We start from the raw sequence: 16,471 nt of genomic DNA on the forward strand, positions 1-16,471 counted from the left end.
CTCCTCTGGCCATGACGTGGCCCATGTCTGATCAAAAAGTCTTTGAACCCATTCCGGTTTATCAGCCACCTTTGCCATTTCCACCCCGAGCTGCACTTAGTCTACTGGAGAAGGAGCATATAGAGTTTTTCAAGCATGTGAAGGGGATCCCGATTAATACTCCCTTTGTCGAGTCCTTATCCAAAACTCCCGAGAATCAGAAATTACTACAAGATTTGATAGACACTCGCAGGCAATTAAAGAAGCAGTCTAAGGTGGTTCTAAGTGAACAAACCTCAAAAGCCATGTTGGGAGAGACACCAGAAAAGATGGGGGATCCTGGACGCCTCACTCTTCCGTGTGAGTTTGGAAATAAAATGAAGGTTAATGCTTTAGCCGATTCTGGGGCTAGCATTAATTTGATGCATTTTTCATTTTATCAAAAATTGGAAATTCAGAAGATGAAGGCTACAAAAATGAAGATTCACATGGCGAACCGTTCAGTGACATAACCCCGGGGCATAATGGAAGATATTTTGGTGAAAATTGGAAAATTTGTTTTTCCAATCGATTTTGTAGGTTTGGATATGAAGGAAGATCCTGATGTTCTAATAATCCTTGGTCGTCCATTGCTTAACACTGCCGGAGCTCTTGTTGCTTAACACTGCCGGAGCTCTTCCAATCGATTTTGTAGGTTTGGATATGAAGGAAGAAGGCGGACTTTGAGGGTTGGAGATGAACAAGAAGTTTTTGGAATACAAGATGACTTTCAAGAGGATCATGTTCAAGAAGAGGTGTTCACAATTAATGAATACAATAAACAAGAAGAACTGGAAAAGCTTATGGAAGAAGAGATCAAGGCAGTTCATCAAGTCAAAAGAACAAAACCGAGGGCATCTGTTCCATATTTGATTGAATTCATAGCTTACAAGAGTCCGCCTTCTTGGGTGAGCAAAGAGGATGAGGAGATGACAAGTGATGAAGAGGAGGCCACTTCAAGAGTGACAAAGTCGGTGGTGAAAGAAGAGGAGGATGCTATAGAGTGCAAGGAAGAACCCAAGGGCACAAAACGCAAGCTTGAAGAAGAGGGCAAAGCTAAAAAAGAAAATTCAAAGAAGGCATATAAAATGCGAGTTCAAGATTACAAGAGGTGATTCAAGGAACAAAAGATTTTAGTGGTGGACTCTTCAGAAGATTCAACGTAGAAGGCACGGAGTCCAGCTCAAGACTCCAAGAAAAAGAAGCACTTCTCGGGAGGCAACCCGAGTTTGGTTTGCATTTTCTTTCTTTTAATTTTTGAGTTTTTAATTAGGAAGATATCAACTCATCATCTAATAACTGATACTTAGTAAATAATTAGTTGTGGGGAGCTTTAATTAATAAATGAAATGCAAAGTAGATAGTAAAAATGTGTGATTTAACAAAATTTTGCGATCAGGCATTTGCCACGTCGTGGTCTGATAGAGCCACATCGTGGTAAAAGTATAATCACGGGATGAGATGAAAAGTTCAAAGTCCACGACATGGCATAGCCTGCCACGATGTGGCCGTTAAAAAGTCACGAGGGGGACCATTTCTTAAAACACTTTGACCAACATTCCCACTCCCCATTTGCTACTGCCACACGAACGGGAACAAGGTCCCCACAGCTAAATTCTTAATTTGCTTCCAAATTCCTTGCAAGTTCTTGTCATTTAACTCTACTTGGTATGTGTTCTACCCATTAATTGTAGTTATATCTTACAATTTTAAATTTTCATGGTTAGGGTTTATGTGATTCACGAAATTGGTTGAAACTAGTTGTTGATTCTAGGTTGCATGTCCCTTAAATATCCATAGCAACAAACCCCAAGCATTATTTTTGGTAGAAATCGAATACAAACTAACCGATCTATACACAGGTTGTGACTGTGGTCCACGACGTGGCGAGCCTGGCCACATCGTGATTCCTGGCAAACAGTTTTATTTTATTTAATGTTTTGGGTGTTTGTTGCTTTGGTTTGATTTTGTATGCAGAAATGGGACCATGAAGAGCTATTCCACAGGAGGAAAACCCGATTGATGTGGCGAGTATACATCCTTTATATCAGTTTCCTCAAAACATTCCCCGACCATTGTTGACTACATATGAAAATCGACTGGGATGGTTGTATAATAGGGAATTTGTTATAGCCCCAATTATCGATTGGGGATGGCTCGGTGGTGTGGGAATGGTTGCTAAGTTGGAACGCTATTGGACAAAAACATACGAAGGGGATCAATTTTCTTTCACTTTTCATGGGTGGAGGAATTTGTTTGCAATTCAAGAACCCGTATACCGGGAGTTATCGGTGGAGTTTTTCTCTACCGTATGCTTCGAGGAACGCACCATTGATTTTACTTACAACCGGGCACTTGTGTTTCGTTTGGGTGGTGTTTATAGAGAGTGTAGTCTTCGGGAATTCGCTTGGCGGATGGGGCTTTATACCGAAGTGGAGACTTAATCTCCATTTTTCATACCATTCCTACTTGGATGTGTTCGGGATTTTAATCCCGGTATTATGGATGTTCAATTCTGGCGGGGCATTTCTAATCATGAGTATAATACTCGTGATTCGAGTGAGTCACAAATTCAGAATCCTGTTTTCCGATTTCTACATCACCTGATCACTTTTTCTATAAATCACAAGCATCATGGCGATAAAGTCCCTATTCATAATTTGTTTTATCTGTGGACTCTTATTACCCCGGGGGTTTGCTGTGATTTACCGTATATGTTGGCGAGGTTCATGGGGAAGAAAGCGGCCAATTCTAGGCCCGAGGGTCCGATTACAGGGGGGCATTTGGTTACTCGCCTTGCTAGGTGGTATCATATTTTGACCCATGATTTTGTGAGGAATCTTACTCGATTCCCGGACACTGATTTGACCATTCAAGTCTTGGGAGTTATGCGGGCGGTGGTGAATGTCGGGGGAGAGATCGAGAGAGAGCATGCTACTTCACAGCATGTAAAGGGAGTGCCCACCGACCCTTTTCAGAGTCGGGTGGGAACTTATTTGGATAACCTCCGGGGGCACGCCATTTATCATACCCAGCTTACTGAGGGTATTTATTCGCATTTGGGTGTGACCCGACCACCTTCTATGCCACCACAATATCCTTATTTTCCAACATGGGAAGAGCTTTGGCGTCCACAAAATGACGGGGCAAGACCAAGTGGAGTGCAGGACCAAGGAGATGATGATTGATTTTCTTTTCTTTTCTTTCCATTTTGTTTTTTTAGTAGTGTTTTCTTTTATGTTTGAATTTGGTTTGTAATGTAAAACTTTCTTGAACTATGATGTTACTCTTTTATTTCTTTTGGGTTGTTCCGTTTTTCAGATTAGCATTGGAATTCTAAGGAGCATATAAGGTTAACTCTAGAGTCGTGTTTGTCTAGTCAAGTCAAGGAAGCTTAGAGTCATGAGTTGGAACCCACAATTCAAGATAAGTGTGGGGTACGTTAGTAGGAGAGAGGTTACAGTTGGGAAGTATATTTACATAGAAGCATCTTAAACCATTTAGACATTGGTCAAGCTGCTAGGATGCATCAAGAAATAAGGCATTTTTGTGATGTCCAATTTCCACGACGTGGGCTCCTTTCGCCACGTCATGGCGCTCATGGAATTTAAAGAATATAAAGGAGCCTGTTGTTCGCGCTTTCATCTTATATCACGACATGGTGCTCTCTGCCACGACGTGTATCCTTTCCCACATTTCTACTTACTAGCATCCACTTTGAACAATTGAAGTTTCGATTCATGTTCGTGGTTTATTTACATATTCATCCAGTTCTACACCGAGTTTTTTATTTTTGGAGGTCCATATTCAGGATGCACGTTTTCAACACTTTTGTAGAAGTTCACGCCACTATCCCAGGGGAGTCTGTTCCTTTTTCTCCCTTTTCTTTAATTTTGATTTATTTTTATGCATACAATGAGGGCATTGTATGAAATAAGTGTGGGGTAGGGGTAGAAAAAGTAAATTTCTAGATAATCATAGAATTTGATAGTAAAATTAAAAATTTGAAAATTGAAATTTTTATTAATTGAATCTAGTAATAATAATTTGAACTGTAATTGCTAGTGTTATGTGGGATGATCCGATGAAAGTTCAAATGTTTAGTTGAGCGAATACACGTTATAGTGCATTTGTGGCCTCCCTTATTTTAGTGAAATCATTGAACAAAAACATAACCCCGCTTGGTTTGAGGGATGCAACATGTTTAGCAGCCTAAACCTGAAATATATCCAGGAAAATTATTATCATTAACCAATAACGATTGAGGTTGAGCGCCTCTGCTTAAGCATGTAGGTTTTGAGTGAAAAAGTGAGGTACATGTAAAAAAAGAGAGAATTGCAAGAAAAGTTTGAAGAATTTTGGATCAAATAAAGTGAAGATCAAAAGATCAAAATTCCAAGAAATTCAAAAAGTTGGAGATACCAAAAATCAAACAACAAAGGTGGTGAATTCAAAGAAATCAAAGATCAAATGTCAAAGAACTAAAGAATTCCAAAAGAGCTCCATAGTGGTATCATAGATTGTAATTCTAGATTATGTATGCTTAGGTTGCTCAACTAAAAATACCTTGAGGATAAGGAGGTTTTCTGCAGATGGATTCGGAGGGTTGCATAAAATAAGCATTGTTCGGAAAAAGTGGGCAGGTGTTTATGAAGATTGTGTGTATTTAAAGTATGGGGGGTACTTTTGGAAAATTTTAGACACAAATCCATGCGTTGAGGTCTTGGCATAATGGTTGAGCTGGAGTCGGATTGTTCTATGTGATGTTAGTAATTAAGGGTTAAGTTTAAATTTGCTTGAGAGCAAGCAAAGCCTAAGTGTGGGGTATTTTGATATTGCCATATTTATACCTATTTTTAGGCAATATTTAAGTACATTTTTATTAATCAAGAAGTGATACCTGTTAGATCTTATGAAGAACTAGTGATTGAACACTTAAATATGATGAGAAAGGATGAATATAGCATGTTCTTGGGGAGAGAGGTTGTTCTTGGCTGATGATACTTGAGAGAAAAAGATTTGAAATGGTGTTTGAAAGTGTAAAAAGTGAAGAAAATTTGGCTGAAAAGTATATGTATGCGAGGGTTCACGGTCCGAGGGGTTCACGGCCATGAACCTCATATACGGTCTGAAGTGATTACGGCCGAGAAGTGGTTCGCGGTCGAGAACGAGGTTCAAGGTGATAAGGTTGATTCCCAAGGCGATAAGATCCAAAGAGTTTGCGGCCCGAAGTCTAATCACAGCCCGAAGTTCACGGCACTCGTTTGCATTCAGAGGATTTGTGGTCTGAAGGGAATAGGATGCGAATGTTCTCGGTTTTTCAGAATTTTCCTTCTTATTTCAACCACAATTATTTAAGGATTTTAACAAACAACAGTTTTTATTTTAACCTTAATAAAACCCAAAACAATAAAGAAGACTTTAGTTGACCCAAGTTCGACTTTGGTTGACTAGGGTTGACTTTTACAAATAGAAAATAACGGGATGTTAAAAATTTCCCTCCAACACCTCTTTCTCCACCACCAAGCTCTCTACTTACCGAGACAGGCGCTTCATTTCTACATCCAAACCCATTACCAACAAGTCATAACAATCCTCAAACTTATGCTTCTCGACCTCAAGGACAACCACTCTCTCCCTTGGCTTGTCACGTTCAGCCTTGATGGTAATGAATTCCGCCAAATCTGAGCTAACATGACGCAGGAAACCGACTATAGCCACTAAGTAATGGGAAACCTAGGCTACCGCATATTGCAAGTTGTTAACCATATGCGAGTTAGAAAGGAGCTCCAATGATTCTATAGTGGCAAGAAGGAACACATTACAACTCCACTCATAAGCAGCCGAACGCTTCATAAGAATAGACTCACAAGTAAGAGTCCACTTCAAAAGAAAGACGTCGGGAGCCACCAAAATTGAAGCGGAAGCACCAACAAAAACACTGTCTCTCATTGGAGACAAAGTAAAGCTAGGGATAGTTTGGAAGTCAACTTCCAGATTCCTCCTAAAGTCACCACCACCAAGGTCGGTGGCATCTTTCGGTTATTCCTTTGCTTCATGAGGTAGTTTTATTGCCTTGTTGTCCATAGCCTTTGATAGGACCGAAGCTTCATCATTAGGGATGGTGACCAAAACATCGGACTCCCCCAACAAGAAGTCTGTGTTGTGTCTCTTGTGAACATGATTTCCGATGGTATCGGTACCAACGTTTCCAGCAAGTGGGGAGTCTACCCAAACTATTAGTCTATTGGTGGTTTCTCGTCCGTGTTAGGTGCATTTAATGCATTCATTTTGTAATTTTAGTTCATAAAATTGCATTGCATTTAAGTTTAAACTCATGTAGTTTGCATATTTTTCGGGATTTTTCATGATGCAATTCCATTCACAAACTTTTATGATATTTCATGGAGGAAGTTAAAAAGAGTTGGAGACAAAGTTTCAGAAGTTTTGGAGCATTGAAGAGAGAGAATGAAGAAATAAAGAATTTGGCTTCACAGGAATTTACAAAGCCGTGTAAATGATAGCTTATAGTTTACACGGGCCACGTAAACGCATACACAAGAGCATTCTACTTCAAAGGCCTGGAAGGATTGAGCATTCTACTTTTCTTGTTTACACGGTCGTGTAAATGGCACCCTTTAATTTACACAGGCCGTGTAAATGTCTCGACAGTTTTTAAATTATTCTTACTCTCATATAATTCAAACAATCAGTTTTGTTGGAAGTAAAGTCGGATTTTGGGCAGAGAGAAGGCGATTTTTAGAGCTTTTGGAAGGAGATTAACACTTGGAAACACTTTAATTTCATTTTTGTAAGTCAATTTGAAGTTTAAACTTGTTTGATTTGTAGTTTAACCTAGACATGTGTGGTTGATTTCATTGTCATTTTCGAATCTGAATTCTTAAGTATGTGTTGTTAGGTTGTAACTTGAACTTGATTTGTGTTTAACATCTAGTAATCTTTGATTTGATCTTAATCATGTGTTTGGTTTATTCTCTTTTTCACTTGATCAATGAATTAGGGTTTTCATCAATCTAGTTAATCAAATTGTAAAATTCGTATATGTTTTATGATTTGATGTTAGTAACATGCACTTAATTGATTCTAATTAAATCAAAATGAGTGTAATCAAAGATTAAATGTTCATAATCCCAAGCTTATGAGGAATATTGAATATTGTTGGCAATTGTTGCAAGAACTTAAAGTCATTTAATGATTTAATTCAAATAAGCTCTTTAATCAAATGACTTTAAGCCCTTTCAAATAAGCTCTTTCATCTCAAGTCAATTCTTGGAACAAATTATGGTCTTACTCTCGTGAAATTATATGTGACAAAACATGCTCAACCATCTTTGTTTCATAAAATATAACAATGCCCGATTCCAGCTATTTGTTAGTCAACAACAATCTTTTTCTGAAAAATCTTTTCTAAAAATTCCCTAATATTTATCCAGATTGGTTACAAACTTCAAACCACTTACACCAGTCAAAGTAGTTAACATTCAGTCAAATGTCATAAGTTCAAATCCAAGTCCAAGGGAATCTTTTGACAGCCAAGTATTTTTTCTAAACACAATATTCAATTAAACTATAAGCACAATTATATACAAACTTCTTAATTATATTTTTTTACAAATAAAGCTCATGGATTTCTTTGAAATCCATGTAACAGGCTTCCAACCAACACATCCAAATCAAATGACCTTAGTGTGCTAGATTTAAAAAGATCCCTCGGGTTTACTTGCCCGAACCTCAAAGGCCACATATTAGATTTATTTGCTATTATTAAGTTCATGACTTTCTATGGAACCCATGTAACGAATTTTCAACTCAATCAGTCCCAAACAATTTAGCTTTATGCGATTAGGTGTAAAACACCCCTTAGAGTTTACTTGTTCGAATCCCAAAGGTCACAGATTAACTTAATAATAGTTTTCTTTAAGTAACACATATACAAATAACTAAGTTAACACATAACACTCTTATTAATTTATTTATTTATTTGGCCAATTTCTTTATATTTTCGTCCTTGACTTTTCTATTGTGGGACATCTCACGGTCTATTACCGTGAGGACTTCTAAGACATTTTTCAGGGGACTAAAGGTGAATATGCAAAGACCCGTAAGTATAGTTGAAAGTTATGTCCCCAAGCAGGGTATATAAAAGGGAAATGAGTAGAAATGACTTTTAAGAGAGCTGGAAGGCTCGGGACATTGAGATTTTGCATTCTTTTTATGAACTTTTGAATTTGGCATTTTAAGTTCAATTGAGCACTTACTACTCATAAGACCAGTCATATGTCCCAAAGAATCGACTCATACCTGCTGTTATGCTCCAGTGTTGACAATCTTCTCATTTTCTGTTTTGCACAAGTATCTTCGGGAGATGTGCTCGTGTGTGATTAACTTGCTTTCAAATTTTCAATAAAAAGAGCAGGTTAAATCTCAAGGCACACAACTCACTTACCATCTCAACTGTTTTGAGAAGATTTGGTTGCTTGGGATTGGATCAATTCTTTTTTATTTTCAAGATCATGTAATGCAAAAATTTAGATGCAAAATGCAAAGTATAATAAAAATAGAGTAGAAAGAAAAAAAATTTGGATTTTGTAATTTTTTCTAAAAATGACAAAGAAAAATAAAAATGAAAAGAAAAATAATGCAATGCAATATGTAAAACATTATATGCAACCTACATGCAACAGGATAATGCATGGATGGATGCCCCTCCCCAAGCTTAAAATAAGCATCGTCCTTGATTCTTGGAGAGAGGCATAGCCTTCCTATTAAGGACTGGGCGGTGGATATGGAGGGAACTGTGAAGGATAATCTGTAGGATAGTATGGAGGTCATTGGGGTTGGGATGATGATGGTTGTTGCTGCTGTGTGGGGAGCACAAGAACTCTATGGATATCGCTCAGTAGGTGATGAATGTTGCGGTTATGCTGCTCTTGAGCGACCCATCTCTGATCCTGCTTAGCCCACCGCAACTCTAATTGGGCCCAACGCTCTTCTTGCAAATTACGGTAGTCCTGAAATTCAGAAGTGATTTCAGCGACACCCGTATAAATTTCTCCGACTTCCTGCTGTATGTTGGTGTAACGGTGGTTCAAGCGTGCAAACTTGCCTATGTAAAGATTGTGTTCAGGAAAAGGAATGGGGCGAGATGAGCTAGAGGCACCAGCAGTATGAGCAGGAGGAGGAGAGGGTGGAGGACTATGGTTGTTGGGTTATTGGGTAGATGGTTGTTGGGTTATTGATAGACGAGTACGACCCGTGACTATATTTGTTGGGTTATTGGGTAGATGGAGGCCAAGATGCTCAGCAATAATAGAAACCATGCCTCCGCAATGTAGCTGCCCACCATTGCTCGTAGCACTTCTGAGCATTTTCTGAACTACCCAACACCCAAAATGAGGGACTTTTGCAGGCTTGTTAATCATGCACCACAAAACTTCTAACTCCTTCTTATTAGCCTTGCTAATCTCTTCTAGAGGAAATAAGAGAGAAGAAATGATCCGGTAGGTGACTTTCAAGACTGGATGAATAATGCTAGAAGCTTTGGCTGTGCCTGACTGATACTCATACTCCACTAGAGATGCTTCTCCAAAAACTTGCATAGTTTTGCTCAAAAATGACATTTTTTCTGCCCTTTGTTGTGTATACATCCCTTCTTGCTTTAGGAGCACCAATGATATCACAAAGGATGTCAGCATGAAATTGATGGGTTTGATTGATCAAACGGAAAGTAAGGAGATGGGTTTGATAGTCAAAGGTGATTGAGGACAAAAGTTCCAACATTGGTGTTTGATAACTAATTGCATGTAGACTCAAAAGACCTTCTCATCCTATGTTTTTGAAGAGCTTGTGGACACCTTTATAGATATGCAAATCCTTGAGGGCTTGGATGTCTACAAACGTTTGAGTTCCCATTGTTCTGCTAACAAGATTTGAATACAAGATCTCTTGTCGATTGGTCTCAAAAACAAGACCAAATTCATAAGGGTTTTCTATGGGATGTGGGTCTTATTCATTATGTGAAGTTCCAATTCTAGGTCTTTTACCCCGGGAAGCCATTACCTAAATGAATCAACAAAGTATTTCACACAATTTAGGACAATTGAAGCACAAGAACTAGCAAGTTTCACCAAAAATCATCCAAAAAGGAATATGGTTCTATCTAAATGCACAAAGCAAGAGTTTGGAACAATTATACCAATTTGTGCTTGAAAATGATGGTAGGGTGATATCCAATGCTTCCCCAAGCTTTCCCCAAGCTTATCCTACAAGAAATGATAAACATTAGGTCGAGATTTTGAAGTTCAAAAATTATAGGGTTTGCTAAAAAAAAACCCCAAAATCGGCCATGAAAAGGGTGGAATAGAGGTGGAAGATAAAGAAGATGAAGAAAAAAGAAGAATTTCATACCTTGGAGCTTGATTTTTGATGCAAAATTGAGGAAGATTGAGTATTTTGAAGGGTTTTTTCGAAGGGGGCAGTAGGGAGGAGAAGAATCGCAGGTTATGTGAAAAGAATGAGTTAAAAAAAATCGAGTTTAGCCTAAAAATCATCTAGCTCTGTTTTTATGTTTACACGGCCCGTGTAAACTAAAGGGTAGCACTTACACGGCTACATAAACGCTGCGTCTGATCTACTCTGGTCTGGCCGTTTACAAGGCCCGTGGAAACTATAGGCATAAGTTTACACGGCCATGTAAACCTCTAAGAAGGCCAAAAAATTGATTTTTTCACTTTTTCGAATTGCAACCCGCTAAACCTCTACTGCCCAAAAAATGATTTTTAACCCTCTTTTAGCATGAAAAACAACTTGGAAGTTTGAAAACAAAGAAAATATAAGAAATGACAAAAATACCCCTGGGTTGCCTCTCGGTTCGCCGCCCCTTTTTAATGTCGTTGGCTCGACTTGGACCCCAACTATTTGTCAATCTTGATACTTTGGATCCATTACTTCCTCCATCTCTTCATTCTTGACTTGAAATCCTTCATAATAAGGCTTCAAACGGTGACCATTCACCTTAAAAATCTTCCTGGTTTTCTCACTTGTGATTTCTGTTGCATCATGCTCAAAAACATTAGTGACAACAAATGGTCCCACCCAATAGGACCTTAATTTACCAGGAATCAATTTAAAACGCGAATGGTAAAGTAGTACCTTTTGACCTTTGTGAAATACCTTGCGTGTAATCATCTTGTCATGGAATGCTTTGGTCTTTTCCTTATAAAGAACCTCATTCTCATATGCTTCATTGCGGATTTCCTCAAGTTCTCATATGTCCAGCTTCCTCTTCTTTCCTGATTTACTTAAATCCATGTTGAACTGCTTGATCACCCAATAGGCCCTATGTTCCAACTCAACGGGTAATCGACACGGCTTTCCAAAAACAATACGGTATGGAGACATTCCAATTGGAGTTTTGTATGCAGTGCGGTATGCCCACAAAGCATCATCAAGGTGTGTACTCCAATCTTTCCTTCTTCTATTCATGGTTTTCTCCAAAATGCCCTTGATTTGTCGATTGCTCACCTCGGCTTGTCCATTTGTTTGTGGGTGGTATGCTGTGGAAACTTTATGAGTGACAACATATTTCTTCAAAACACTCCCGAGCATACGATTGCAAAAATGTGTATCACGATCACTGATCAAGGCCTTTGGAACACCAAATCTGGAAAAAATGTTAGCCCTCAAGAAATCTATCACAACTTTTGAATCGATAGTACGGGTAGCCTTTGCTTCCACCCACTTGGAAACATAGTCCACAGCCAAAAGAATATCAATAAAACCCGAAGATGATGGAAAAGGTCCCATAAAATCAATGCCCAAAACATCAAAAATTTCACAAACTAAAATGGGATTTAGGGGCATTTGATTCTTTGAGCTTAAAGAGCCCATTCGTTGGCATTTATCATAGCTTGAACAAAAGACATAAGAGTCATGGAAAATACTTGGCCAGTAAAATCCACTCTCTAAAACTTTTCTTGCAGTCCTTTGAGGACCAAAATGTCCTCCACAAGCATAAGAGTGACAAAATGTTAAGATAGAAGGTACCTCATATTGATCCACACATCGTCTAATCATTTGGTCAGCACAATATTTCCACAAATATGGCTCATCCCAAACATACCTCTTGGCTTCTTTCTTGATCTTGTCTTTTTTCCATCGAGTCAAATCTGGTGGAAATTGATTTGTGACAATGTAGTTCACAATATCGGCATACCACAGGGCAACGTTTGCTGAAAATAGGTTATCATCGGGAAATGCATCATGAATGGGAGTTGAGTCATCAAGAGAAACAATCCTGCTAAGATGATCAGCTACAAGGTTTGACTTTCTGCTCTTGTCTTTGATTTCAATGTCAAACTCTTGCAAGAGTAATAACCATCGAATAAGTCTAGGCTTCGAATCCTTCTTTGCAAGTAGATACCTAATAGCTGCATGATCAGAATAAACAATGACTTTAGAACCTAGCAGCTATTGACGAAATTTGTCTAAAGCAAAGACAATAGATAGTAATTCTTTTTCAGTTGTTGAGTATTTGGCTTGTGCACTATCAAGTGTTTTTGAGGCATAGTAAATGACATTAGGAACACAATCTTTTCTTTGCCCTAACACTGCACCAATTGCATGATTGCTGGCATCACACATGATTTCAAAAGGCAAACTCCAATCCGGTGATTGAAGTATAGGTGCTGTTATCAACTACTCTTTCAACTGATCAAAAGCTTGCTTGCACTCTTTGGAAAATTCGAATTCTGCATCTTTTTTTAGAAGCTCACACATGGGACTAGATATCTTGGAAAAATCTTTGATAAACCTTCTATAAAATCCAGCATGACCAAGAAATGAGCGTACCTTACGAACACAAGTGGGATAAGGTAAAGATTTATGACATCTATTTTTGCTTTGTCAACTTCTAGACCCTTAGAAGACACAATATGACCTAGTATGAGACCTTTTTCAACCATAAAGTGACACTTTTCATAATTCAAAACAAGATTGGTCTCAATACATCTTTGCAAAATATTTTTCAAATTACCCAAACACTCATGAAAAGAATTACCATAAACTGTGAAGTCGTCCATAAAAACTTCAATGATTTCCTCAACATATTCTAAAAAAATACTTACCATGCACCTTTGAAAAGTGGCTGGAGCTTTGCAAAGTCCAAAAGGCATTCACCTATATGCAAATGTTCCGAAGGGACAAGTGAAAGTAGTTTTTTCTTGGTCCTCGGGTGCAACGGGTATTTGATGGAAACCAGAATACCCATCCAAACAACAATAGTGTGTTTCTCCCGCTAACCTTTCCAACATTTGGTCAATGAAGGGAAGTGGGAAATGGTCTTTTCGGGTTGAGGAATTGAGTCTTCTATAATCAATGCAAACTCTCCACCCATTTTGCACATGGCCGGGGACTAACTCACCTTGGTCATTCTTTGTAACGGTAATACCTGTCTTCTTGGGCACAACTTGGACCGGACTTACCCACTTGCTATCTGATATAGGGTAGTTCATCCCCGCATTTAACAACTTTAAAATTTCTTTCTTCACTACCTCCATCATTGGAGGATTCAAACGCTTTTGAGCTTATCGGGAAGGCTTGTAGTGTTCTTCCATAAGGATTTTGTGCGTGCAAAGTGCAGGACTTAGCCCTTTCATGTCGGCTATAGTCCACCCAATAGCTTCCTTATACTCTTTCAAAGTGGTGACAAGCTCTTCCTCTTCTTTTGTTGACAACTTGGTGGAGATGATCACTGGCAAAGTTTCTTTGTCTCCCAGATATATGTACTTAAGATGCTTGGGTAATGTTTTGAGCTCCATGTCCGGTACCTGCAAAATAGAAGGAACAAGTTTCTCATTAGACATTGGTATTTTCAGCTTTGGAACACCAAACGTCATTTTCTTTTTCTCGTCCATGCAAGACACAACCTCCATAATCTCTTTATCAATTGTAAATTGATTGGCAAGTTTTTCCACTCTTTCCTTTTGAAGATTCCTGTCTAAAATGAGCTAACACATCAAAATTAGACAAATCAAAACACTCCGTTGTCAATGGTTCAATGACATCCACAAAATTCAAAGATGAAATATCACTTGGATATCTCATAGCATAATAGATACTGAAATTTATCACCTCCCCATCAAATTCCATGGACAATGTACCATCATAAACATCAATTTTTGTCCTGGCTATTTTCAAAAAGGGTCTTCCTAGGAGAATTGAACTCAAATTTGGTGAGTCATCATCATCCATGTCAAGGACATAAAAATCTGCTGGAAACACTGATTCATTCACTTGGACTAACACATCTTCTAGCACACCTTTGGGATGCACTAAAGATCTATCAGCCAATTGAATGATTACCCCGGTCTTCTTTAATGTGCCAATATTTAAATTTTTAAAAATAGAATATGTTAAAACATTGATAAAAGCTCCAAGGTCTAGCATAGCCCGTGGAACATGAAGATTACCTAATTTGCAAGGAACCATGAAAACACCCGGAACCTTACATTTTTGAGGTACTCTTTTTTGTAACACTGTAGACACATTTTCTCCTACTTTAACAGTTTCATTCCCTTTCAACTTTTTCTTGGATGTACATAAGTCCTTAAGGAATTTAGCAAACATAGGGACTTGTTTGATGGCATCAATAAGAGGAATGTTTACCTCAACCTTCCTGAACATCTCCATGATTCCATTGTCTTCCTTCTCTCGCTTTGACTTGCTTAACGTTGAAGGAAATAGGGGAGGAGTGACTTTTGCTTCAATAGGAACTTGCTTTGAAGGTGTTTTTGACTTCTCTTCTTTTTCCTCTAGCTCCATCTCTTCTTCTTATTCAATCATTTTAGGACCTTCATATTCTTTGCCATTCCTCAAAGTGATGGCACATGCACTATGTTTTGGATTCTTCTCGGTTTGCACGGGTAGTTTGCCTTGTGACTACAATTTACTCATAGAAGTGGCGAGTTGAGTCATTTGTTGCTCCAAAGTCTTGATGCTCGCCTTGGTCTCATTTTGAAATGTTTGAGTACTTGTGGCTAAACTATTAACAGTTTCTTCCAAAGACATTCCCGATCTGCTTGACCTACTTCCTTGATGCATATTCTGAGGTTGGAATTGAGATTGATGAGGAGGTTGAGATGGCTGGAAATGTGGTTGATAACTTTGTTGGTGATGCATTTGATTTTGAAATGGGGGTCTTGGTTGATAAGGTGGTGGTCTTGGCTGAAAATTGGCATTAGGTTGATGCCAATTTGGATTGCTTCTTGGCTGGAAATTTCCTTGTTATTGACATGAAAATCCCATAGCTTGAATTGGCTTTACATCTTCTTGTAACATTGGGCACATATCAGTGGGATGTCCAACTTGTGTACAAATACCACAAGGTCTAAATGTTGGCCGTTGCACGCCTTTGTCCTTCGCAAGCATCATCACAACTTTAGTCAACTCATAAAGTTGACTTTTAATTTTTGGGGTAGAAATTTCTTCCACTTCTCCTGGTGCATCACTGTACCATTCTTCTTCTTGGACTGTATGCTTGGACTCTTCTATCATGTTCTTGATAAGAACTCTGATTTATGTTGGAGTTTTATCAGCTATAGATCTACCACTTGATGCATTGAGTAATCTCCTATCCCAAGATGACATTCCTTCACAAAAATACTGCAACAACTGATATTCTGTAATCCCATGTTTTGGACATCTTGAACTCAATTTCCTGAACCGATCCCAATAAGTATGCAAGGCTTCTCTCTTTTGTTGCTTGATACCAATTATCTCTCTGCATAAAGCTGAAGCTATCATTTCTGGAAAATATTTATCCAGAAACATCCTTGCAAGTTCATTCCATGTTGTGACTGACCCCGATGGTAAATCATATAACCACTCCTTGGCTGAATCTTGTAAAGCAAAGGGGAATGCCCTTAACTTGATTTGATCTTCTGTAACTTCATGGGGCTTCATACCCACACAGACAACATGAAACTCCTTAAGGAATTTATGTGGGTCTTCATTCTCAAGGCCACGGAATGAGGGTAAAAAATGGATGAGTCCAGACTTGAGTTCAAAGTTGATTGCTGCAGGGTAATTTATGCACAAAGGTTGTGGGTGACATCTTGAGTGGCCCAATGTCTAAAGGTTTGTTCATGTGGTGGACGTGGAGGATTTTGGCCATGGTTGTCTCCCATGGTAAGAGTAGGGATAAAGGTTTTAGATTCGGGTAAAGGTGAAGATGATGAGGTGGTACTTTTGGGTGTTGGTGAAGATGGGGTTGATGGATTTGATGAAGAAGCTCCGGATTGTTGTTGTTTCTTTAAAAGTCTGGCTTGCTTCCTTCTTTGTTCAGCAGATTTCTCTATCTCCAAATCAACTGGTAAAGGTGTACCTGTGCGAAAAGATCTTGACATAAACATTTAGTACTACCGTATCCACACAC

Source organism: Lactuca sativa, chromosome 8 (genome assembly GCF_002870075.4).
Source record: "Lactuca sativa cultivar Salinas chromosome 8, Lsat_Salinas_v11, whole genome shotgun sequence".
In the NCBI taxonomy this organism is placed as follows: domain Eukaryota; kingdom Viridiplantae; phylum Streptophyta; class Magnoliopsida; order Asterales; family Asteraceae; genus Lactuca; species Lactuca sativa.